This window comes from Macaca mulatta, chromosome 13 (assembly GCF_049350105.2).
Source record: "Macaca mulatta isolate MMU2019108-1 chromosome 13, T2T-MMU8v2.0, whole genome shotgun sequence".
NCBI lineage: Eukaryota > Metazoa > Chordata > Mammalia > Primates > Cercopithecidae > Macaca > Macaca mulatta.
Window position 1 is genome coordinate 76,348,040 of NC_133418.1, and position 25,948 is coordinate 76,373,987.

General features: G+C 44.0%; 1 long non-coding RNA gene across 3 annotated transcripts; it reads right to left on the reverse strand.

Moving 5' to 3' along the window:
* Nucleotides 1–36: 36 nt before the first annotated feature.
* LOC144333774 (uncharacterized) lies at nt 37–10,333 on the reverse strand. Of its 3 annotated transcripts, none has more exons than XR_013402780.1 (4): nt 10,078–10,333; nt 8,833–8,990; nt 3,462–7,414; nt 37–3,080 (listed from the first exon to the last, which is right to left on the reverse strand). It is a non-coding gene; the product is annotated as an uncharacterized LOC144333774 (long non-coding RNA). The 3 variants fall into 3 exon arrangements; XR_013402779.1 differs by having other exon boundaries at nt 37–3,108; XR_013402781.1 differs by having other exon boundaries at nt 37–3,546; nt 10,078–10,332.
* Nucleotides 10,334–25,948: the final 15,615 nt, after the last annotated feature.

Consider the following 25,948-nt stretch of genomic DNA (forward strand, 5'->3'; position numbering starts at 1 on the left):
TCAAGAATCTTAGCATGAGAAGTAATGAGAAGTATCTTTTTTTTGGAGACAGTTTTGCTGTGTTGCCCAGGCTGGAGTGCAGTAGTGTGATCTCAGCTCACTGCAGCCTTGACTGCCCAGGCTCAAGCGATCCTCCCACCTCCGCCTCCTGTGTAGCTAGGACTACAGGCATGTGTCATCATGCCTGGCTATTTATTTTTGTCTTTTGTTTTGGTAGAGACGAGATCTCACTATGTTGCCCCTCGCTGGTCTCAAACTCCTGGGTTCAAGTGATCCTCCCACCTTGGCCTCCCTGGGGGGATTACAGGCATGAGCCACCATGCTCATCTAGGACTGCATCTTATTTAGCCCTCTACACTCAGGGATGCCTGAGCAAGCCCCCAAATGTGCCTGCAGCATCTGGAAGGGTACAGGGCGGTCCATCATCAGAAAGAAAGCAGCCACATGACACTCCCACAAACCCAGGGTGGTGGTCTTACTTTTCCCATTGTGTTTCTACCCACTTCTGAATGGGTTTCCAGTTTCACCTTCTCCTTCTGATCTCTCTCCCCTTCATCTTCTTCCTCTGTGTTCCCCCCCCCCCCCATACTTTCATGGCTTTCACTTCCCAAGGCTCTGGTTTCCCAATCTACTGGGGCAGTGGTACTGTCCATGAGCCCATCGGTGTCTTTTGCCTATCAGATCCTTCAGAGCAAAGCATTTACAAGACAATTGCTTTTTAACTTAATTTATTTTGAACTTTTTGTTGGAGGGGCGCAGTGACTCACACCTGTTATCCCAGCACTTTGTTAGGCCGAAGCAAGTGGATCACTTGAGGTCAGGAGTTTGAGACCAGCCTGGCCAACGTGGTGAAACCTCATCTCTATTAACAATACAAAAATTAGCCAGGAGTGTGGCACATACCTGTAATCCCAGCTACTCGGGAGGCTGAGGCAGGGGAATTGCTTGAACCCAGGAGGTGGAGGTTGCAGTGAGCCGAGATCACACTACTGCATTCTATCCAGCCTGGGTGACAGAATGAATCTCTCTCTCTCTCTCTCTCTCAAAAAAAAAAGTTTTTGTTAATGTTGACCGCATCTCAAAACATAACTTCAGTGCTCATCGGGCTTCCAAGCTTCTGTCTCTTTACTGTCACTTGTCAAGCACTGCCCTGTCCACCAAAGGAAGAAAAGACAATGCAAAGTACATGTATTTCTTTATTTATTTGGGGCAGGGTCTTGTTCTGTCACCCAGGTTGGAGTGCAGTAGTACGATCACAGCGCACTGCAGCCTCGACCTCCCATGCTGAAGTGATCCTCTTGCCTCAGCCTCTTGAGGAGTAGCTGAGACTACAGGCACACATCACCACATCTGACAATTTTTTTCTTTTTACTTTTTGTGGAGACAGGGTCTCACTATGTTGGCCAGGCTGGTCTCAAACTCCTGGGCTCAAGTGATCCTCTCACCTCAGCCTCCCAAAGTGTTGGGATTACAGGCATGAGCCACCACGCCCAGTCCAAAGCACATTTATTTATATAGCTCTGAATTTCAAAGAAGAAGATTGTTAGTCACTATTTCTTTCCTAAGCCAGTCCATTAGCAGGACCCAAATCTGTCCACTGTTCTCTACCTCCAATGCTATCATCTCTTGTCTGCGTGCCTGAAAAAGCCTTCTGACTCGTCTCCCTGCTTCTATTCTTGCTCAACTACAATCCTTTCTCCACATAGACCCAAGAATTATCTTTTGTTTGTTTGTTTGTTTGAGACAAAGTCTCACTTTGTCACCCAGGCTAGAGTGCAGTGGCGCGATCTCGGCTCACTGCAGGCTCCACCTCCTGGGTTCAAGCAATTCTCCTTCCTCAGGCTCCCGAGTAGCTGGGACTACAGGCACGTGCCACCACACCTGACTAGTTTTTGTATTTTTAGTAGAGACAGAGTTTTACCACGTTAGCCAGGCTGATCTCGAACTCCTGACCTCAGGTGATCCATCTGCCTCAGTCTCCCAAAGTGCTGGGACTACGGGTGTGAGCCACCACACCCAGCTTTTATTTTTTATTTTTTTTGAGAGTCTTGCTGTCACCCAGGCTGGAGTGCAGTGGCACAATCTCAGCTCACTGCAACCTCCACCTCCTGGGTTCAAGTGATTCTCCTGCGTCAGCATCCAAAGCAGCTGGGATTACAGGCACCTGCGACCATGCCAGGCTAATTTTTTGTATTTTTAGTAGAGACAGAGTTTTGCCATGTTAGCCAGGTTGGTCTCGAACTTCTGACCTCAAGTGATCAGCCCACCCCAGCCTCCCAAAGTGCTGGGATTACAGGCGTGAGCCACCGTGCCCAGCCCAGGATGATCTTTTAAAGGATGTTACTCTCCTTCTTAAAACCCCATGATTCCTCAGAGTACTTAGAATAAAATTCAAGTTCCCTACCATGGCTAATAAACCTTTATGTGATCTGGTCCCTCAGACCTCCCCATTTCATGTAACAGTTATCTATTGCTGCATAACAACCCCCCCACCAAAAAAACATAGTGATTTAAAACAGCAATGCTTTATTATTTCCTGTGATTCTGTAGGTTTTTCTGCTGGCCTCACCTAAAAGCACTCACACAGCTACAGCCATCTTGATGGTGCACCTATGGCTGGAAGGCCTAAACAGCCTCATGCGTATGTGAAGCAGTTGGTGTTCGCTATTGGCTGGGTTCCTCAGTTATTCTCCTTGTGTCTGCCTATTCTCCAGTGGGCTAGACAGAGCTTCTTCGTGGCATGGTAGGGTTCAAAGAGGGTGATGATAGCAAAGCCCCGAGGCCTCTTAAGGTCTAGGCTCTGGAATTGTACACTACCACTGTTGCTATTTTCTACTGAACCAGCAAGTCACAAGGCCAACCCAGATTTAAGGGGGTGGAAAAACAGATAATACCTCTTGACAGAAAGAGCAGAACATCAATTGTACAGGGGCATGGACATAGGGAAGCATGATTCTCTGTGTGCCATTATTATAACAAGCTATTAGCCTTCATCTCCACTGCTCTTTTTTTCTGTTCTTCAAACATGCCAATCTTCAGAAACTTTGTACTCATTTTTCTCCAGTGGCATGCCACAATTTCTATTAGGAGAGATTTAACAGGATAGACCTGGTTGGAAGAGGAAATGAGGTGGCAGACATAGCTTAAAAGTTGAGTGCATAGTAAACACATTGCTTTACTTATTCAGGATGATTAAGGCAGTTAAACTCCAGCCCCAACCAGCACTTCCTTGGTGCCACTATACTTCGCCGGGCCTTTCCCAGATCTTGGCATGGCAGGTCTTAGCTCACATATCAACACTTCAGAGAGACCTTCCCTTACCATCTACTAAAATACTTCTCCATCTCTCTCTCTCTCTCTCTCTCTCTGCCTGCTATTTATTTTCTTCCTAACACTTTTTTATACCTGCTGATTACCCAAGGCAAATCAACAGCTTCCATGGGATTCTCATTGTATCTTACCTTCTAGGGCTCCAAGCACCTTCTCCAGAAGGTTCTCCCAGAGTACAGTGTGTGCAGAGCCAGCTGGAGATATCTGTCAGCACCCCTGTGTTAGGAAGAATAATGGCTTCTCAAAGATAGCCACATTCTAGTCTCTGGAACCTAAAAATGTGTCAGGTTACATGGCAAAGGGGAGTTAAGTTTGCACATGGAGTTAAGGTTGCTAATCAGCTCTCCAAATTGAAAATCAAAGAGATGGCAATGGGAAAGGACTTGACCAATGTTGCTAATTTTTTACCAACATTGAAGATGGAGTAAAGAGAGCACAAGCCAAGGAATGTGGGTGGCTTCTAGAAGCTGATAAAAGTAAGGAAAAGGAGGATTCTCCCTCAGAGCCTTCAACATAGCCCTGCAAACACATTAATGCTAGCCCATTGAGAACCCTGTCTGACTTCTGACCTCCAGTACTGTGAGATAATAAACTTGCATTGTTTTAAAGCACTAAGTTTGGAATAATTTGTTACACCAGTAGATGGAAACTAAATAACCCCCACAGAAGAGACAAGGAAATAACCCATATTACTGTACCCAGCTCCTCTCTTCTACCATGCCCTAAGGCCACTGACCATCCCCACTCAGAGTGTCATCCCAGCCACATTGTTCCAAGTCCCCAGCTCCTTGAGTATATTACAGTGTCTCTCTTGTACTACTGCATGAGTGTAAGCAGTGGTGTGCTGGAGCAGGCTCATACATACTGGCTCTCTAGAGCTAATCGTTAAATTTTCCGAGATCGTGCAAACCACTTGTTAAACATAGTCATCATTAAAACTTAAATTATATAAACTTACAATTAAGTTGTATTACAAAGATAATAAATACTCAAAGCTCATCTGTTCCTTATTTTACTCTATTTAATCATTATCTGTGCTTGTGAAGTCATTTACCTCTATTGCATCTGTGTAGTGGAAATACTATATAATGGTGTGCTATGCATATCTTTGCAACTCTGCATTCAGTGACATCATTTTGGCAGCTTGAAACAGGCCATGGTGGGAGTATTTGCACCATGGAAATAGGCAAATGATACCAATCAAACCTTCTCCCTTCCCCCATCCCAGAGCCGGTTATTTGTCACCCGCATATAGGGCAGGTGATATCTGACCTTGGGGTGTTGCCAAGAGCTTCAGGGTGTTCTTTGTACATATCACAACAAAGACCATAAATATCTGGCCAAAGCAAGTCCCAGGAACCACTGAGACAAAATTCATCTACTAGGTCCCTCGAGGCCTCATAGTGTCTAAGTCTAATTCATCTTTGTTTTACCAACGAAGTGAACGCTCAATAAATGTCAACTAAATGAAACGAATCCATGATTTCCTCAAGGGGAAAAGTTAAATCTAACTTGATTAAAACCCTCTAGACTAGCACTTTTATCTTCTCAATAACTGTTATCATAAACATTCATTCAATTTAATTATTAATTAATTTAAATCAATAAGAAATGTTCCCTAAATGTTAGTCGTTATTATCATTACAGTTACAACTGCTTAGCCCAGAGTGGATCCAAGTCCATTGATACATCAGTGTTTTTCTGTATTATGTATCTTTTTCTTAAAGCAAGATGAGGGAGCTCTCATATTTACATTTTGAATAATGCTTCATTATGAGAGCTTTTCTTGTCTTAGCTTTTAGAAAGTTTCTAACAATCAATAATCCAGATTAAAAATTTTCACTAGCAATTAAAATTGCTAGTGAATTAAAACTGCTAGTGGCACATGCAATTGAAGACAAATAGTTACACATTTTCCTGCCTTTGCCAAATGACAACGAGGGAAAGTTGATAAAGGAAGCTTCTTCACGGAAAAATTCCAAAAAAAAAAAGTGGAGGGATGACAGAATTTTAAAAACCACCATTTTGTAATTCTTAACAAAGGAATTGATTCAAAGCAAAGATCATCTGAAGCCAAAAGATGAGAGGTCAATGCAGGGTACAGAGGAATCAGGCCTCCACTCCTTAGATCTACTGATCAGTCTTATTGTCTTAACTGCAACTGGGGCAAGCGTGCCACTTACGTGCTTTCTGATGAGATGCAGAATAAACTACATAGCATCACTTCTGAGTCATTCTTGCCAGAGTGACTAACATGAATCTTCTCCAGGTTTTATTTTATTTTATTTTATTTTTTGAGACAGAGTCTCACTCCATCACCCAGGCTAGAGTGCAGTGATGCGATCTCAGCTGGCTGCAACCTCTGCCTCCCTCTTCCAGGTTTTAGATCCAACTTTCCAGTTTATAAAAACTCCAGCATTTTCCTTCAGAATTTTGACTAGGCTCAGTGGCTCATGCCTGTAATCCAGCACTTTGGGAGGCTGAGGCAGGAGGATTGCTTGAGGCCAGGAGTTCAAGACCAGTCTGGACAACATAGCGAGACCCCATCTCTACAAAAAAGAACCTTTTTCTGTAACTTAGCTGGGCATGGCGGCATACACCTGTAGTTTTACCTACTTGGGAGGCTAAGGTAGGAGGATGACTTGAGCTCAGGAGAGTCTAAACCTGCAGTAAGCTATGATTGTACCACTGCATTCCAGCCTGGGTGACTGAGTGAGATCATGTCTCTAAAAAACAAAAAAACAAACAAACAAAATCTAGAAATCAGAGGAGGGACCAGGTAAGTGATACCACAAGGAAGCTGATGGGCATGTGCAGAATATTGAACTGTTGGACAACTGAACAAAAAGGGAGACCAAGAAGCGCTTTGGATGAGACAAGGTTTTCTCATAAAGTTGAACATAAGTATACACTCTGAAAACATATGTCCATAAAAAGATTTATGCAAAAATATTTATGGCAGCTTTATTCATAATAGCCCAAATTGGAAACAATCTAGATGCTCAGTAAGAGGAGAATGCATAAACAAATTGTAGTAAATGCAAGCAATGGAATGCACCTCAGTAACGACACAGATGAACCTCAAGAATATCATGCTGAGCACAAGAGCCATACTCAAAAAGACTACATACTGCAAGTGTGCATTTAATGTAAAATTTTAGAACAGGCAAAACTTATCCATGGTGAAAGAAATCAGAGAAGTGGTTGGGGGGTGAGGACACAGGTTGCTGCCAATGTGCAGGTGGTAACTTTCTGAGGTGGTGGGAATGTTGGCTATCTTGATGAGGGTGTGGGTTACCAGGTGTGTGCGTTTGTCAACACTCATTGAATTGTGTGCTTAGTACCTGTGCATTTCACTATATGTAAGGATAAGTCAGTGTGGGAGGAAGGGGAAGGACAAGGAATGGGAGGTGGGGAGAGAGAGAGAGAGAGAGAGAGAGAGAGAGAGAGAGAGAGAGAGGGAGAGAAAAAGAGAGAGACCTAACAACCAGATAACTGCAATAAGTTTTCAAGAAAGCCTAAATGTAGACTCTTTATATGGTCATTTAGATCAGGGGTGTCCAATCTTTTGGCTTCCCTGGGCCACATTGGAAGAAGAATTCTTTTACCACACATAAAATACACTAATATGATAGCTGATGAGCTGATAAAAGAAAAATCACACCAAAAAATCTCATGATGTCTTAAGAAAGTTTACAAATTTCCATCAAGCTGCATTCAAAGCCGTCCTGGGCTGCATGTGGCTGGCAGGCCACGAGTTGGACAAGCTTGATCTAGATGACTCCAAGGAATTATAAAATGTTTTTGATGAAATAATGGCATGTGGCTGTGTAAGAAAATGCCGGCCTGGCATGGTGGTTCACGCCTGTAATCCCAGCGCTTTGGGAGGCCGAGGTGAGCAGATCACTTGAGGTCAGGAGTTCAAGACCAGCCTGGCCAACATGGAGAAACTCTGTCTCTACTAAAAATACAAGACTGGCATGCACCTGTAGTCCCAGCTACTTAGGAGACTGAAGAGGGAGAATCTCTTGAACCTGGGAGGCGGAGGTTACAGTGAGTCGAGATCACGCCATTGCACTCCAGCCTGGGGGACAAGAGCAAAACTCTGTCTCAAAATAAAATAAAATCGGATACATAAAGCAAGAGTGACAAAAACTTGATATTCCAGAACTTGGGTGGTAGGTATACGGGGATTTATAGTTATTTTCACTGTTTTGTATATATTTGAAAATTTTCAAAATAAAAAGATAGGCTGCCTTAGGTAAACAAAGAGAGTATATAATACCCACAGTGTCAAAGCAGAAAGTATATGGACGCTCTCAAAGTTGTTTCTCTTATCAGACCAACTCTCCCTGCTTTCTTCCTGCCTTGGCTGATGATTTACCTTTTATTAAAATTCTCACATTCCAAGACCTTGATTACTAATGGTTATATTAATCACTTTTATTTCATATTTCAATCAACAAATCAGTATTTATTGAGTATTAACTATGAATATGTGCCGCTGAGAACGTCCGGAAACCTCCTCCTCCTCCCGTTCTCCGTTCTACCCAGAGGAATCGCTCCCCAGAACGGTCCTTTCTGCCTGGTAGAACCTCATATCACCACCAGGGGGCGCGCCCTCACTGAATTTGCTCTGCGGCTGCTTCAGGAAAGATAAAATCAGCCCCGCAGTCTGAGTAACTGGTTACTAGGGTTTCGGCGCGCCCAGGACCCGTGTTTGTCATTGTTTAGGCAGGTCTCTGGTGACCTCATTCCACTATACCCGAGTCTTTTTGGGGAAACAATTACCCTGTTTGAACAGAACAAGTAAGGCAAATTAGTAACTGGAAGATGACTAGGTGCTTCTACAGGATGTGTTGGGACATCCTGTCTTCCCCTGGGGTTTAGCTCTGGGTGTGGACCCTTCCTCCTCACTTGATGGCTGGGAAGGGAGTCGAGTCACCCCTCTCTGCAGGGGCACGGCCCCTTCTTTGTCCTGAGTAGGCCTGGCTGGCAGAGCAGGAGTGAGCTGGCCCGTGTGGACAGGGGTGTCACTGGGGACAGACGAGGGGCCTCGACCTTCAGAAGCCTCTGTGGCAGGGAGGACCCCGAAGATGGCAGGACCGCTCTAAACTGCCAGGCGCTCTGCAGGCTCCGGCGCCCATTCTCCTGCACACCCCTGGGCCTCCCATTCCCTCCGGCCATGCACTGAGTGTATGCTGGGCTCCAGGCCACCTTCCTGCTCCATGAGCCAGGCCTTCAGAGGACACAGGGCTTAAGGGGGAGGATGAGAGAGGGAGGGTTTCTCTCAATTGCAGATCTGATCCTGCTGCTTCCCGCTCGAGAAAATCCTTTAGAGGAGGCAGCTTCGGATGGCTCCCTGTGGCCTCCAGTAAAAAGCAGATGCCCTGTCATGGCCTAGGGGGCCTACACAATCAGGCCCTCCCTCCTCAGTGCCACTCTGTGCTGTCCGCGTTCACTGCCCTCCAGCCCTCTGGGTCCCGACTGCCCTGTGCTCACCGAGGTGCTGTTGGCTCTGCCTGAAGAGTTCATCTCCTGGACCCCTCCATGCTCCCAGCCAAAGGCCTCCCCTCAGGCATTCTTCCTGCATCCTGAGTTTTTCCTTGGAGGCTTCTGCCACAACCATAACCCCATGCTTCTGACTCCTCCACTAGACTCTGAGCAACACAGAAATGACAGCATTTCCATAAAACCTTTTGAAAAACTGAAAATACTCCACACATCTATCACGACCTCAAGCAGTGAACCAGGTAGCTGAGACTTTGCTTTCCAAGAAGACACCAAGGAAAGTGGCACAAGGGAAAATAAAGTATTTGAGAATGAGGAACCTTCCTGAAGCCCTTGGCATCACACCACCATCAGCAGTCTCCTTTCCCTGTGCATAAAGCTGACCCTAGCCTGGGATCAAGGGAGATCAGAGCTTATGAAAGGCAGGAGTAAGGGCTGAGCAGAGAAGTGTCAGAAGCATGATAGTCACAACCAGACTGCTCAGAGCATGGAGTCCAGAAGCACCCCTTTTGCCTCCCTCTATGATATCTCCCAGTCCCTCCCTGCTGTAGGCCTTCCTAGCAGAGCTGTCACCAGAGGGGGCCTCTGGAGGAGAAAAGGAATCAATGTGAAAAATTAAATTCTGGCTACTGTTCATCTATACATTTATGTGTTCATTTAACAGACCGATGGGGCGGTGCATGTGCCAGGCACTGGGATAGGTGCTGGAGATGCCTTTTAAGAGCTCAGACACAGCCAGCTGATGGGGGAGGCAGTTAGTAAGAAAAACTTTATGGCGCAACAGAAGCAATTTAGCAGCTTCACGTACAAAGAGGGCTCCACTAACACAGGGGGACAAGAGCCTGGACCTTCTGGGGATGGAGAGGAGGAAGATAGGAAGGTGCTAAGTCTAGGGAAGATTTACAGAGCAGGTGGGCATTTGAAGATCAGGTTAGCTGGTCAGCTAATAAATGCTTACTGAATGCCTTCTGGGTGCCAGGCAGTTATAGGTGCTGGAATGCATCAGGGAAAGAAAACATGGAGGTGGCATTCTAGTGGGGTGGCGGTGGGGGTGCCGAGCATAAATATTAATAAAAAACAGAATAAGTAAGTAAGCGCATTCGATAGCAGGTTAGAATGCCGTAGGGGAAAACAGAACGGCGTAAGGAGGACAGGAGAGTTGGAGAGGGGTTAGTATTTTTGGGGAGGTGGTCAGGTAAGCCTCATGGAGAAGGTGACGTTTGAGCAAGAACTTACCGTAAGAGAAGAAATAAGCAGAGCCCAGGTATGGTTATCTAGGGACAGTGATCCAGACATGGGGAGCAGCCAGGGCAAAAATCCCCATCGCCACAATGTGCTGGCATGTTTGAAGAACAGCAAGGTCAGTGTGACTGGAGCAGAGGGCAGGGAAGGAGGAGATAAGGTCAGATTGCAGAGGGCCTTGTGGGGAGTTTTAAAGACTTGGACTTTGGTTCTGAGAGAAATGCCCCATCATAGGAGCAGCGATATGCTGGCAAACTAGGTCTAAAAAAAAAAAACAGGGGGGAGGGGGGAGGGATTGCATTGGGAGTTATACCTAATGTAAATGACAAGTTGATGGGTGCTGATGAGTTGATGGGTACAGGACACCAACGTGGCACAAGTATACATATGTAACAAACCTGCACGTTATGCACATGTACCCTAGAACTTAAAGTATTAAAAAAAAAAAAAACCCTGCTTTGTAGCATTTGCCAATTTCTGTGGTGTAAATATCCCACCTTGGCCTATTTCAAGCCATGAGTGTGGCATTCCTGACCACAGAGTAGGGAAGCGATGTGCAGGATTGGCCCTCACTAACCAGTGCTTGCCATTCCAGCCCACCTCTGCTTTAGAGAGTTCTGAGCAGAGATATGACATGATCTGACTGTGTTGCAAAGAGATCACTCTGGTTGCTGTGTTGAGAGTAGACCGGGCCAGGGAAGCAAGGGCAGAGGCAGGGAACATTTAGGACGTTCTTGCAGTGTTTCAGGTAAGAGAGGACACGTTCAGAGATTAGGTATTCACTACTAATATGGTGACTCAAAGGCAGATTCTAGGTGTTTTCTGAAGGCAGCATATAGAAACCCACCTGGATGTCTTGGCACACAGGATGTGGGGTATGAGAGGAGAGCAATTCAGGGTGGCTCCAAGCTTTGATAGCAGTTTTAGGAGAAATGGGAGGAAAGGCATTCTAGGCACAGGGTACAGCATGTGAAAAGCCACACCCGTAAGCACACATTCTATTTGGGGACAGAAATGAGGAGTGTGGCTGTTGAACCAGTTAGGTGGGCAGAGGCAGCAGACAGGGTTGGAAAAGAGGGTCCTGTTCAGGTGTACCCCAGACAGGAGCCCGAACTTCCAGGCAGTTTTGAAGATATTCCTCCTCCAGGGCCAGGAGGAAGAATTTTTTATTTTATTTTATTTTTATTTTTTGAGATAGGGTCTCACTCTGCTGCTCAGACTGGAATGCAGTGGCACAATCATGGCTCACTGCAGCCTCCACATCCTGGGCTCAGGTGATCCTCTTACCTCAGCCTTCTAAGCAGGTGGGATGACAGGCGTGCACCACCATGTCTGGCTACTGTTTAATTTTTTTTGTGGAGATGGGGTTTCGCCATATTTCACAGGCTGGTCTTGAACTCCTGAGCTCAAGTGATCTGCCTGCCTCGGCCTCCCGAAGTTCTGGGATTATAGGCATGAGCCACCGCGCCTGGCTCCACAGAGTCTTTCTGCACAGCACTTGCAATTGTATTCCAGGTGGATCTTGAAGTTCAAACCCCACCTATGCCACAGAATAGTTATTACTTACTGAGATGCAGTCTTCGGATGTTTTTCATACTTAGATGTTTTGTTTTCCCAGTTAGCCTGGTAGCGTGTGTTCAGGGCTGACCTAGCCAGGGCTGAACTCACAGAGGATCTCAGGGACATTTATTGTATTCAGGTGACCCAGGCTCCAAAAAAGCAAAGAATAGATACTCAGTGCTCATGCTCAGAGTCTGAAGGGGATATCCATCTGTCTCCACCAAAGACGGAATTCCTGTAAAAGGACCAGAAGTGTGTGTGTGTGTGCATGTCTTTGTAGGTATGTCTGTTTTTGAGGATTAAACATATTAATAACAACTCTCATTTATTAGATGCATACTGGGCACCAAGAACTTGCTATTCTTATTGAAGCCTCACAACAACAACAGCTCAGTGAGAATGTAATTATGGAATCTCCGATTAACAAGCTGGTCATGAGAATGACATGTGACACCCTGATTCATTTTACCTTTGGAGATATTTGATGATTCTTACAGTTTATTTATCTGCAAAATAAATTTTATGAACTTATCCCCCTTACAGTTTTTATGAGCTTGCAAATGTCTGTAATTCAAACCCAACTATCCATGATAACTAAGATTAATTTAAAAAAATACAAATGCATGTCTGCATTCAAACGTTTGTAATAAATGGTAATATTAATAGATGGATAGCTCTAAGCCAAATGATTTTACTAAAAGAAAATCCTCATTTGAATAACTGCTAGATCATGAAGAATAAATCTTGAGCTAAAAGCAAAATAATAATAATGTCAGTTACAAATGTGTATTCTATGCGCTTTGGTAATTTGTCCTAAACTTACCCTTAGGAACACAAGTTACAAAATGCTTCCGTTGCTATGTTGATGCTCAGGATTGTAGAGAGACTTGCTCTGTCCTTGACTCCCTTCATCTACCTCTTGTCACACAGAGAAAGTCACACAAGAAATACAGCTGTCTCTGTCCCTCACATGGCATGAGCGGGGGCCAGGGCTCTTTGCAGTTCAGGTGGAAATCCCCAGGAAACAGCCCTCACAGACCGACTCTAAGCCAGGGGCAAATGAAGATGAGTCCTTCAAAAACAGTTGCTATTCCACACTGCTGTTTGTGTGCAAGTACGGGCATGTGTACGCTGGGGGGTTGCGATTGCGTTGCTGACTGACCCTCACTTCCTTTCTGGACCTGAGATCATTTCACAACAACAAAGGGTTTCCTAAGATAAAGATTCCAAAAAGTGGTTGGAAAAGAGCCTCTGGCAGTCATGGGGTGGGTCATCAGGCGAGCACTTCATTCAACATATCCTTAGAAATAGTGACACTTCTGTCAGTGTTTGGTTTCTGTCACCCTGGCAACAACTATCTCTAAACAGTCCCTCTCCTGAGGGTATCTCTGAAAAAGAGTTGGGCAAAGGGCTGGGGGAGGAGGTTTGGCCATATATTCCAACCTGACGTGAAAGTGCTGAAGACTTATCTGGGGAGAAGGTGAAGATTTAAATGGTCCTGCAGTGATTTGTTTATTGTTTATATTTGTGTTTTACACTCCTCTCACTCCTACAAGGGATCACCAGGAAGTCGGCAGAGCTCCCAGAGCAGCTCTACCCACAGAGGAGGCGTTCAGGCAGCATCTGTAGGTTGCATGGCGTGGAGTGACATAATCTTAAAGGCGTTATAACATTTCTTTTTCAATTGTTCTGCAGATGAGGAAACCGACAGAGAGGTTAAATTACATGGCCAAAGTCACAAAGCAGCTGAATCACAGAGCCCGCCCCAGGGCTCCTGGGCGTCAGCTGCTCCAGCATCCTCCCCGTTCAGCCCAGCCAGCTGAGGTTCCTGAAGGGAGCACCGGCCTATGGGTTTGCACAGGGCTCTCTGCCCCCATTGCTCTGCCTGGGCCAGGCTCCATAGGAGACACTGCCGCTTTGTGTCGCCCTCCTTGGCACAAGATGAAATCAGGTGGTCCCCATTCTTCCTGTCACACTCCGCCAAATCTATCTGAACACACTTCCTGTGCACAAAGCCAGCTTGCCAATTATCTGCTCCAATTAAGGAGAGAGAGATGTGGTTAATTCAGTCACCCCAGCGAGCTGACCAAGGCAAACGGTGAGGTTGGCATCACTGGCCTCAGGTCCTCTCAGTGGCCCTGTGCATGCTGCTTCCCCTGGCACTCCTTCCTACCCCCAGATGGCCAGTGTGGTTTCTTCACCTCCCCCTCTTTCCCTTTCTGAGCCCCTGGAGTTCCAGAGCTGTGTCGGCCCTGCCTCCCCCATATCAACAGAGAGTCCTATCCCAATCTGTGTCCTCTAATAAACTAATGTGTACAGAATAGTTCATGGAAGATCTTGGATTAATACTTAACCCTCAGAGAGAATTAGCTCTCCAATGACATTGCATAGGAGGCATCTTTTGCATTTGTGTCCAAACCCAGGCTTGCCACAGATGAATTTAAAATCACTCCTGTTTTGTTTGAAATACAGACCCCAAATGCTTAGCTCGCTATTGTCAGTCCTTTCTGCCTCTTAGCACTAAAGCAAAGAAGGCAGACAAAGGGCTGAGTGTTTATTCATCGGTATCAGTTAGGACAACAGGCATGGTCAAGAGCAAAGCGCTCTCCCTGCTAAATTTGTAGGGCAACTATTACGATCCTGAAATTAAATTTATAGATAATATAATCTACCTACACATACCTTCTCAAAAAGAAAATCAGCATAAGGCTTTCCCTGGAAAGATGCAAAGGAGAAATAAAAGGGAGGTAATTTAAAATCAAGTAATATGTATTTCAATACAGAAATGCTTAGAACCAGCTACCGCAGAAGATACTTATTCATACATCCACCATAAACAGGACAACTATAAACACAGATTAATACAGGTGTGTTATACTGAATACAGCTAGTGTTGCCAGTGGTGATATAACTCTGTAAATAGTGAACAAATCCTAGTAAAGGTCCAAAAAGCAAAGTTCAAGATTTATTTGTTTTACGTGACAGTTAAATTCATGGAAAATTAGGTACGTCTGAATCCTTGCAAAAAAATATGTTGTTTTTACATGGAAAATATAGTTAGGTTCAAGGCACAGGTAATTGATTATAAACATTTTGTTGTTGCTTTGAATCCACATGAACATCTGGGACGGAACCTCCTAGGCTCTCATCTGTTAAATCCAAGTAGTTTTCCCATTCATTGTGACAACCAAAAATGCAATCTCTCTAAAAAAGATTCCAAAGTGCCCTTAGTACAGTGTCCTTCAACCCATAGAAAGCCATTCATTAGCAATTACCTTGGGTCATTACTACAGAGTCCTCAACTGACAATAGCTTAAACAAGACAGGAGTTTGTTTCTCTCTCAAATAAGATAAACTTGGCAGTTAGCAGTCTTAGCTTGGTTTTTCCAAGCCTCCTATCTTTTCTGCTTTAACACCCCTATTTAGCATTGATTTCCATCTTCAAATCCCTGGTAACAGAATGGTTGCTAAAGCTCCAACCATTGCATCTGTGATCTAGGTAGGAAGAAGTAAAAAAGGAGGAAGGCAGGAAGAGCAAAGCCACCTAGTAGATGAATAAACCTCCTTTAGGAGTATCCCTGGAAACCCCACCAACAACTCTCTTTATATCTCATTGGCCATCCCTGTCCTCAAAACAAGCCTTGAAATAGAAGTTTTTAGTTAGACGCTTTGCTGTCTCTAATAATATTGGTCTCTATAGCGAGAAAGCCAAAGTGAAGGGATTTTGGGTAGGCAGCTAGCCATCCCTACCACATTGTTTCACCCACTGACAATGTCTGGGGAACCTCCTGCAGCCCCCAAATACAGATTCAACTCACAGGTTCTAAGAGAGGTAGGCAGTCTTTTGGGTTGCTTGAGTTATGGGCTCAAGCTCACGTGGGCTTCAATCTTAGGCTGCTGTTTTATGCAAGGAAGCAGAGGGAAGGATCTGGTCACCATTATCCATGGTGACTAGATCCTGGTACTAAACTAAATCTTGGGACAGCAGGCCCATCTGAGGATAAGGGGCTCAAAATCCCCCAAATTGCTTCAGTCTCTTGTGTGAGAAATCAAGATGGCAGTGTTTTAGACTCCCACACTTTTTACTTTCGTCATTCATATGCATATAAGTTTGTGTGTTTTCCAGAGTTTGCACCAATCCTTTTAGAGTTCTCCTAGGGTAGTTCTGTTCAGTTTTGCAAACATATAATGCTGCATGCCAGGGATGCAAGATGAAACCAACAAGTTCCCTTTTCTGGAGAGCTTACAGTCCAGGCATGGGGCAAGGGGAGAGAGTGGGAACACAGGCCAGTGCACTCTGAAGTCAGTGCAGAGGGAGAGGGAGGAATATGGCAAGCACTGTCTGTCCATGACAGCCGCACAGTGCCATACCTAGTAAGTGCTCAATAAATAGTTGTATTTTGACTTGTAATTCTTCTCTGTGATGCCAGGAGAGGACTCTGTTCTTTTCAGAGCTAAGGTTTCTTAGGCTGAGGAGTTACTCACAGCTGCTTCTGTTGCTGAATGCTCTGTTTTCCCTTCCATTTTATCCCATCAACTATGCCCTAGAAAAAGTTACTGAAATATGTTTTTATTTTATTTCTGCAAGGATTTTCTTGCAGAAATCCTTTTTGGGCTAAAGCCATGCCAAACTCTTGGAACTGGGAAATATCCAGAGATATGCCAAGATAATAAAAATAACCTCTATACTTAATAAATTTCTATTTCTTCCTTAACCTCAAAATCCCTCTGGAGGACAATTTGGCGACAATTTTCCAAGTTTGAATAAAATGTTCATACCTTTCGACCTAGCACTTCCTCCCCTAAGAATTTATACCAAGAAAACAATTAAGCATATACATAAAGATGCAAAAATAAGGATGTTTGTGAGAGTCTGGTTTATAATAATGAAAGATTGGAATCCACGTTGATGTGGTTGTTTCCAACATATTCTAACCAAAAATAACCAATCAATCAATAAATATTGTACATTCCATACAGCACCACATTGCATCCACTTGAAATGATTCATTTAACAACTGTTCATTGATTACCTGCTATGTGCCAAGCACTGTTGTAAATAGAAGGATATATTAGTAAACGGAATGGTGTGGAACTCATGTTCTAGTTATCTGCTATAAGTGTACTTATTGACATAAAAATATATTGAGGGTATATTAAGTGAAAAAAGGCAGATTACAAAACAGTAGTAGTAATAATAATACTAACACTTATGGAGCATTTATTATGTGCCAAACATCGTGCCAGGAGCGCTACATATGCTAAGTCATTTTATTTACATAAGAACCCAGTAGGATTAGAAACTTGTTTAAAAATATTTTCTAGGCCAGGCACCGTGGCTCATGCCTGTAAACCCAGCACTTTGAGGGGCCAAAGATGGCAGATCACTTCCAGCCCAGAAGTTTGAGACCAGCCTGGGCAACATTAGCGAGACCCATTTCTACTAAAAATATAAAAACTAGCTAGGTGTGGTGGCAGGCGCCTGTAGTCCCAGCTACTCAGGAGGCTGAGGTGGGAGGATCACCTGAGCCTGGGAGGCCGAGGCTGCAGTGAGCTGAGATTGCACCACTACACTCCAGCCTGGGTGACAGAATGTCCCTGTCTCAAAATAAACAAAAACAAACAAACACACCTTTTAAAAAATATTTGTTACTACTTTGTTGAACAAGACAAGCACAAATGCAATAATAAAGCAACGATTTCCTTTCTCCTACATTTATTTCAAATTCACTCTCGGGATTTGCCCTTTTCCTGCCCCTGGATGAAATCTCAGGCAGATCTCAGAGCCTTCTGGTCCCTTTCAGTCAGCTGGACTGTCTTCAGTCATTAAAATGTCCAGCCCAATCTGAACCGCTTGCAACTGAAAGGGACTCTCCTCCTCCAGGCCAACCTACTTCAAGCTTGCAAGCTGAAGAAGTTGGGAGTTAGGGTTAGTGGTTGCCATCCTCCCCCTCACGGCTTGTCCTCTTCCCTTCGGTCTCTGGCCCCTCAAGGTGGGTCCCTGAGGATGGGGATGGGGCGAAGGACGCCATCTTTCCTGGCAGGCACTGTCCTGAGCCACCATTGGTTCCTGAGGGTGTGACAGAGGCACCTTTGCAGGCTCTTTCTCTGGCAGGTGGTTTTGCAAGTTGTCCCCAAAATCCTTTATGGAGGAGGCTGTCTCTCCTCCAGCTGGAAGCTTCCACTTCTCCCCTCAGCCCAGGCTTTCCAGCAGCATCCCTTACATTAACCCTCTTGTTTTGGCCCTTTACCCTCTCCTCAGGAGTCCTCTTGTGCGGTTCTCCTTTAAAACAACCCAGGCCAGCTCCCTCCCCAGGTCTGCCTGGCTTCCCAGTAAAACTCATGCATCTTTGTCAGCCACTTCTATCTCTTTGTTGCCACCCCCATTTAGTTCCAGCCACAGTCTCACCTGTTAGCTTCTCTTGGCAAAAGGCAGACACCAGTCCCCAAACTTCAGGGAGCCCATGTGAAGCTCTCTAAGGGGGTCTTTGGAAGGCCCTCTCACTGGCTTGGGATGAGGGCATGCATTCCCTCCTCTTCCCCTGGGAGGAAGATGGGACCCAGCTCACTCACAGGCTGTCCATGAAATCCTCACTCACTAATGCTTCAGCCCTCACTTTTCACTGACTGCTTATTTCCTGCAGAATCAGTTTCATAATCTCTCAAGTCCGCTCTACATAGGTTACATAGGAGGAATAGGCACCCAATTTGGATATTTAGGATGTGGGAATCTTTGGGTGTCTATTGTATTGTTATCAGCCTTTAGAGCTTTTACCAAAAGTAAGTGAGAAGAGTCCAATTTTAGCACTCTGTTATATACATTTACAGGTTCACATATTTGCAGGTTTCATTTCAAAATGTTGTCAGTAGGCTGGGTGCTTGCACCTGTAATCCCAGTGTTTCGCGAGGCCAAGGCAGGAGGATCACTTGAGGCCACAAATTTCAAACCAGTCTAGGCAACATAGTAAGACTCCATCTGTACAAAAAATAAAAATAAATTAGCTGGGCGTAGTGGGGCACACCTGTAGTCCCAACTATTCGGGAGGCTGTGGCAGGAGGATTGCTTGAACCCAGGAGTTCAAGGCTTCAGAGAGCTGTGATTGTGCCACTGCACTTCAGCCTCTTAAAAAAAAAAAGTTATCAGGGTACTTACCTTTGGTCATGAAGTTATTTCCTCTTTTTTGTTTATCTGTACTTCATTTCTTTACCTGCATTGCACATGTGTTAGAAGAAAAATAATTCTTAAAGGGCAAATAATCTTCCAGAAAACAATGTTCATGTCCCCACGTATATTTTTTATTTCTTCGTGAGTCAGTTGCAGTAATTCATATCTTTCTAGGAATGTTTCCCGATGTTAACTAGTTTATTGGCATACTGTTGTTCACAGTATTCCTCTAGAATTCTTTTAATTTCTGTAAGTTGGGAGTGATGTCTCCACTTTCATTCGTGATTTCAGTAATTTGTGTCTTTTCTCTCTCTCTCTCTCTCTCTCTAGTCATTGATCACGAGAGCTAAAGGTTTACCCATTTTTTTGATCTTTTTAAATAACCAACTTTTGGTTTCATTACTTTTCTCTATTGTTTTTCTATTCTATTTGTTTCCCTTGTTATCATGATGATTACCCATCTTCTATTTGCTTTGAGTTTAGTTTGCTCTTCTTTTTCTAGTTTTTTAAGATGGAAGATTAGGTTACTGATTTGAGATCTTTCTTCTTTTCTAATATAGGCTTTTAGCTATACATTTCCCCCTGCTCCCGCCCCAAACACTGCTTTAGCTGCATCCCATACATTTTGGCACATTAGGTTTTTGTTTTATGCATTTATTTTTTTACTTTCCTTATAAGGTTCACTTCTAAGAAACCTTAGTCAACCAGACTAAAATTAATAAAACTGAAGAATAGGCCTGGCATGGTGGCTCACGCCTGTAATCCCAGCAGTTTGGGAGTCCCAGGTGAGTGAATCACCTGAGGTCAGGAGTTCAAGACTAGCCTGGCCAACAAGGGGAAACCCCATCTCTACTAAAAATACAAAAATTAGCTGGATGTGATGGCAGGTGCCTGTAATCCCAGCTACTTGGGAGGCTGAGGCAGGAGAATCACTTGAACCTGGGAGGCAGAGGTTGCAGTGACCCGAGGTCGCAGCACTGCATTCCAGCCTGGGTGACAAGAGTGAGACTTCATCTCAATAAATAAATAAATAAATCTGAAGAATATTTTAGACTTAATCCACCCAAACGTGTCCTTAAACAGTGTATTACCCTACCATGATATTTTCATTGCAAGGCTTTCTCTGGGATTAGTTTGGACGAGTGCTATTTTACATATCTATTGGCTGCTTAAAAGAGCTCACAAGACTTCAAACCACCTTCTGTTCACTGGTTCATGTGACTGCAGCAAATATAGCCAAATACAGGCAAATCTGCCATGTAACAAAAGCTTTGAGAACTGAAATGCATTTCTGTGTCTATTCTTTAATTTTACCCTTTTGTCCCTTCAACAAATATTTATTGAGCACCTACTATGTGTTAAGTCCTGCACCAATCCCCGAAGATGCAAAGGCTACATTCCTCCAAGGTATTTTTGTTTGCTTTTTTTTTTTTTTAGCCCTGGGACCCGTATTAGAATTACCTTATTTAATGGCATGAACTTTAGAAGTATAGCACATTCATCTAAATTTCTATATGAGAAAGAAAGGCCTCTAACTGTCATTCAGAGGATTCTCAACTAACTCCCCCCGCATATCTGGCATGTCAGGCTGGATTCCCAGCTTTTGCCTTCTCCAGTTTGGCCCACCAACCCTGATTCTGGCAGTTCCTGGGCCATCCCTAAACAGCCTATTTAACAACAAAAGACCATACAGCATACATTTGAAATAAGGCGCGAGAGAATAAAGAAAAAATTTCTGTGTCCGGAAATTAGCCAAATCAGGGCACATCTTTAAAACAGGCAAACATTGTCAGCAAATCCCTCTGACCATTCACTTTGCATCAATATTTCACCTCTAACTGCCTCGCCACAAAGAGCTGGAGCTGTGAGGTGCCTCTCTGGGCCGTACTCCCCAGGCCTGCGCAATTCAAATTGCCCACCCTTGCTACCACGTCCTCCTCACCATCAAGGCACCCAGTTCCCCCAGTGTACCTGATTCTGCCAGTTTCAGGAAGATACTAGTCTGAACTTGGAGCCTCAGTCTCCTAAGAGTCCACAGTTTGCTAGACTTGGAGCTAGGCGCCGGAGATACAAAGGTCAGCAAGACAAGCGTCTGTCCCGTGGGGGCTCACAGCAAACAGTGACTGCATTTCACTGGGTAGAATCACTTGATTTCTGGTGCACAGTAGCTGGGCAGTTCAGGTAGTGAGGAAGCCTTGACTTGGTAGTAGTCATCCCTCTCTGGAGGGTCCATCCCCCTGGCTGGCCTTCCTTTGCACAACTCTCTCTCCTTTGGCTCCTGAACGCACAGATTCTCTAAAACCTCCCCTGTTCGGCAACAGAGGGTCCAGGTGTGGAGGAAGCCTTGTGTATGATTAAGTCATTCGTTGGTTGTTTGTAAGGCTGAGACTGCTCATGGAGCAAATTAAAATGTCATTCAGCTAGTCTGGAGAATAGACTATTCTGGAGATGTCTTGCTCCAGAAAAAGAAAAAAATAAAATAAGCAAAGCTGAACTAGTCTTCGAACAATATCTCTTTTTCATCACTGAGTGCCAACTACTCCCATGAAAGGATCTAATAAATGTATGCATTTTCGGATTGTAAGAGGGCATAATGCCTGAAAACAGTGCTTCTCAACAACTGTCAAATGACTTTCATGGGACAATTAGGGTCCCGTGTCTTTATCTTCTAGATATAAATAATGAAGTATTTATGGACAGAATATAACATCTGGAATTCACTGCAAAATGATCTAGTGGGAGAGAGCGTGGAGAATGAGGGGGATTTGTTTGAGATAACATTGGCCATATGTTAATAATTATTGAAACTGAGTTATAAATACATAAAAATGTATTATCTTTTTGTACTTACTTTTGCATTCACTTGAAAACTTTTATTATGAAAAAGTGAAACAGAAAGAGACCAGTGCTTCTGAAGCTTCCACTTAAGTACCCCTAACCAGGAAAGGGAGTGAAGGTACACATGCCTCCTTTGGGGCCTGGGGCTGTAGTATGAAATAGCCCCAGCCCAGGAGGGATTGTTTTTTCTTTTTAATTTCTTGTTTTACTTCAAAAATTGAGATACGTTCCATATACTATGAAATAGACATTTAGTATAAATGTTAAGAAATTTTGGCCGGGCGCGGTGGCTCAAGCCTGTAATCCCAGCACTTTCGGAGGCCGAGACGGGTGGATCACAAGGTCAGGAGATCGAGACCATCCTGGCTAACACGGTGAAACCCCGTCTCTACTAAGAAATACAAAAAACTAGCCGGGCGAGGTGGCGGGCGCCTGTAGTCCCAGCTACTCTGGAGGCTGAGGCCGGAGAATGGCGTGAACCCGGGAGGCGGAGCTTGCAGTGAGCTGAGATCCGGCCACTGCACTCCAGCCTGGGCTACAGAGCGAGACTCCGTCTCAAAAAAAAAAAAAAAAAAAAAAGAAATTTAAAATTACTAAATTACTTGGGTAGGGAGAGAAGAACAACTGTTGCAGCAAGCTGATGAAACAAAATTCCCTCAGGAAGAAATGTCTTGTCTTGGAACATCTGTTCTTCAAAAAGTTTTATTAAAAAGATAAGGCTGGGCTGGGCACAGTGGCTCACATCTGTAATCCCAGCACTTTGGGAGGCCGAGGTGGGTGGATCACCTGAGGTCGGGAGTTCTAGACCAGCCTGAGCAACATAGAGAAACCCTGTCTCTACTAAAAATACAAAATTAGCCGGGCATGGTGGCGGATGCCTGTAATCCCAGCTACTTGGGAGGCTGAGCCAGGAGAATTGCTTGAACCGGGGAGGCGGAGGCTGTGGTGAGCTGAGATCATGCCATTGTACTCCTGCCTGGGCAACAAGAGCAAGACTCCGTGTCAAAACAAAACAAAACAAAACAAAACAAAAAAGGCTGGCCAGGCAGAGTGCCTCATGCCTGTAATCTCAGCACTTTGGGAGGCTGAGGCAGGTGGATCACTTTGAACCCAGAAGTTTGAGACCAGCCTGGGCAACATAGTGAGACCCCATCTCTACTCAATATACAAAAGCTAGCTGTGCGTGGTGGTGGCTGCCTGGAGTCTCAGCTGCTTGGGAGACTGAGGTGGGAGGATTGCTTGAGCCTGGGAGATGGAGGTTGCAGTGAGCTGAAATTGTGCCACTGCATTCCAGCCTGGGTGATGGAGAGCCGGACGCTGTCTCAAAAAATAAAATAAAATAAAATAAGGTTCTTGTAAAGTAGCTGGGTGACCTAAGTTGGGACAGAGATGAAAGTAAACTGTTCTCCCTGAGAAATGAGCAGTAATTTGAGGTTTGGAGAACTTTGAACTAAAGAGGAAAGGAGCAATCAAGGGAAGAAGAGAGAAGACCCAGCATCGTAGCAGGAGGCTGGAGCCCAAGTCAAAGTGATGTTGTTCCCCGGTCCTGAAAATGGCCAACACACATTTAAAAGTAAGGAATTCTAATATACAATGTTAAGAAGTGATTGTCTGTGTTATGCAGTGCAACCCTCCATTGCTCTAAACGTTTAATAAAGCCTGCTATGGCCATTGCCGTAAGTCATAGTAGTATTTGGGAGAGTGAAGAGATTGGAAAGGAAAATATCTAATTGAGTAACAAGGTATAAAAAATGGTGAACAGAGATGAGAGGCAAAATGCAGAGTGGAGATCAAGAAAAATCAGTGGAAATTTGATCATCAGTACCTCTAGCAAAAATAAAAGCATCTTTACTCAACCCTGTGGGCTCAGAATCCCTGGAAATATTGGCAATGATGTTGATTTACCATCATATATTCAAGAGAAGTGAAATCAATTCTACTTTCTACTTCTTTTCTTTTTTTCTTTTTTCTTTTTCTTTTTTCTTTTTTTTTTTTTTTTTTGAGACAAGTTCTCACTCTGTTGAGTGCAGTGGTGTGATCTCGGCTCACTGCACCCTCCACCTCCCAGGCTCAAATGATTCTCCTGCCTCAGCTGGGATTACAGGCACATGCCACTACTGCCCGGCTAATTTTTGTATTTTTAGTAAAGACAGGGTTTCACCATGTTGGCCAGGCTGATGTTGAATTCCTGACCTCAGGTGATCCACCCTCCTTTGCCTCCCCAAGTGCTGAGATTACAGACATAAGCCACCACGCCCAGCCCAATTCTACTTCAATACTAACAATTTCACTTAAAAAAGATGATCCGGCCGGGCGCAGTGGCTGAAGCCTGTAATCCCAGCACTTTGGGAGGCCGAGGCGGGCGGATTCCGAGGTCAGGAGATGGAGACCATCCTGGCTAATGCTGTGAAACACCATCTCTACTCAAAATACAAAAAAAAAAAAAAAATTAGTCGGGCCTGGTGGCGGGCGCCTGTAGTCCCACCTACTCGGGAGGCTGAAGCAGGAGAATGGCGTGAACCCGGGAGGCTGAGCTTGCAGTGAGCCGAGATCGTGCCACTGCACTCCAACCGGGGCAACAGAGCGAGACCCCATTTCATTAAAAAAAAAAAAAAATCCCTCCAAGACTGGGAACTTAGGGACATTCAGGCAGCCAGGACCTGGGTTCCAATTACCGCTGGCAAAAGGGGAAGGTTTCAACCTGTGTCGTTGGCTGATGCAAAATGTTATTAATTTTGGAAAATAGGGAAAAATGAAAAGTTCAACATGCAAATAATTTCTTTTGATGCCATACTATCATTTTAAGATCCCTGAAATAGGTGATTACAGATAATATGTGTTTACCTTTTGCATTAACTCTACTGGAAAAACGTTTAGAATACCACTCAAGAAGTGATCCTGTCCCATACTTCCAGGATACCCTTGGAGGAAATCTTAGAAAATGTGTTTTCTTACTAAGAAGTCAAGGCATTTATCATATTAGCTTCCTATTGCTGCTATAACAAATTATCACAAACTTAATGACTTAAAAACAACATAAATTTATTACTGGGAAGTGAGAAGTCTGAAAGGGGTCTCACTGGGTTGAAATCAAGGTGTTGGCGAGGCTGTTGTGTTCCTTCTGGAGTCTGTAAGAGGAAATGTGTTTCCTTTCCCTTTTCGGCTTCTAGAGGCTGTGTTGGCTCATCTTCAAGCCAGCAATGCCAGAGTTAGTCTTCCTCATATAACACCACTCTGGCTTTCCCTCTCCTGCCCCACTCTTTCACATTTAAGGACCTTGTGATTACATCTGGCCCACCCAGATAATCCAGGATAATTTTCTTAAAGTTCATTGATTAGCTAACAGTTTCATTTGCTACCTTCTTTTCCTCTTTGCCATATAATGGTAACACATTCATAGGTTCCAGGAATTAGAACATGACTTCTTCATGTATAAACACACATATTTGTTAGATTTTTGCTAAACAAATAGGTAAGTGCTACACATTCTGTTTAAAATCTCCTTTTGCACTTAACAGATCACGGATGTTGCAATGAACTTTTAAAATATTTATGTGTTTTTGCACATTTGCCTTATTATTTTCTTGGGATAAACTCCTTTAAATTGAATTTCTAGGTTAAATGTGAACACTCAATTTCATTGACACAAAGGTTGTACCATTGTGTACACGTGCCAACATGGAGCCAGTGTTAAGTTACATTGGCCATGCCAGTTTCATACGTGAAAAAGGCCAGTTCTAGAGATTGATCTGTAGCATTTTTGTGATGTTTTGTTGGTTTTGGTAACAGGTGTTTATAACTTTATAAAATAAACTAAGACACTCTCCTTCCTTCCTTCCTTCCCTATTCTTTGGAACAGCTGAAACAAGAGAGAAACTCCTAGAAAAAACTGGTAGTATTCACTGTGAAGTCCCTGGACTGGTGTTTTGCTGGGAATGGAAGTAGTAGGTGTTTGACAAACTTTTTCATTTGTCTATGGTAATTGGTCTGTTTGGATTTTCAATTTTTCTATTAAATTTTTCATTTTATCTAAATGTTCAGATTTATCAGCGTAAAACTACACACATTCTTGCAACAAAAATTCTGTTGTGCCTATCATTACACTCCCTTTCCACTTCTATCATTGTGTATTTGTGGTTTCTCATAATCACACTTGTAAGAAGTTTCTCTATTTCATTGTTTTTCGGACTAACAACTCCTGGTTTTATATATGAAGCCTGTTTTTCTTTTTCTAATAAATTAGATTCTGCTTTGATCCTTTCATTAATTCTTAATTTCTCCTTCATATTATTTTGTTGTTCC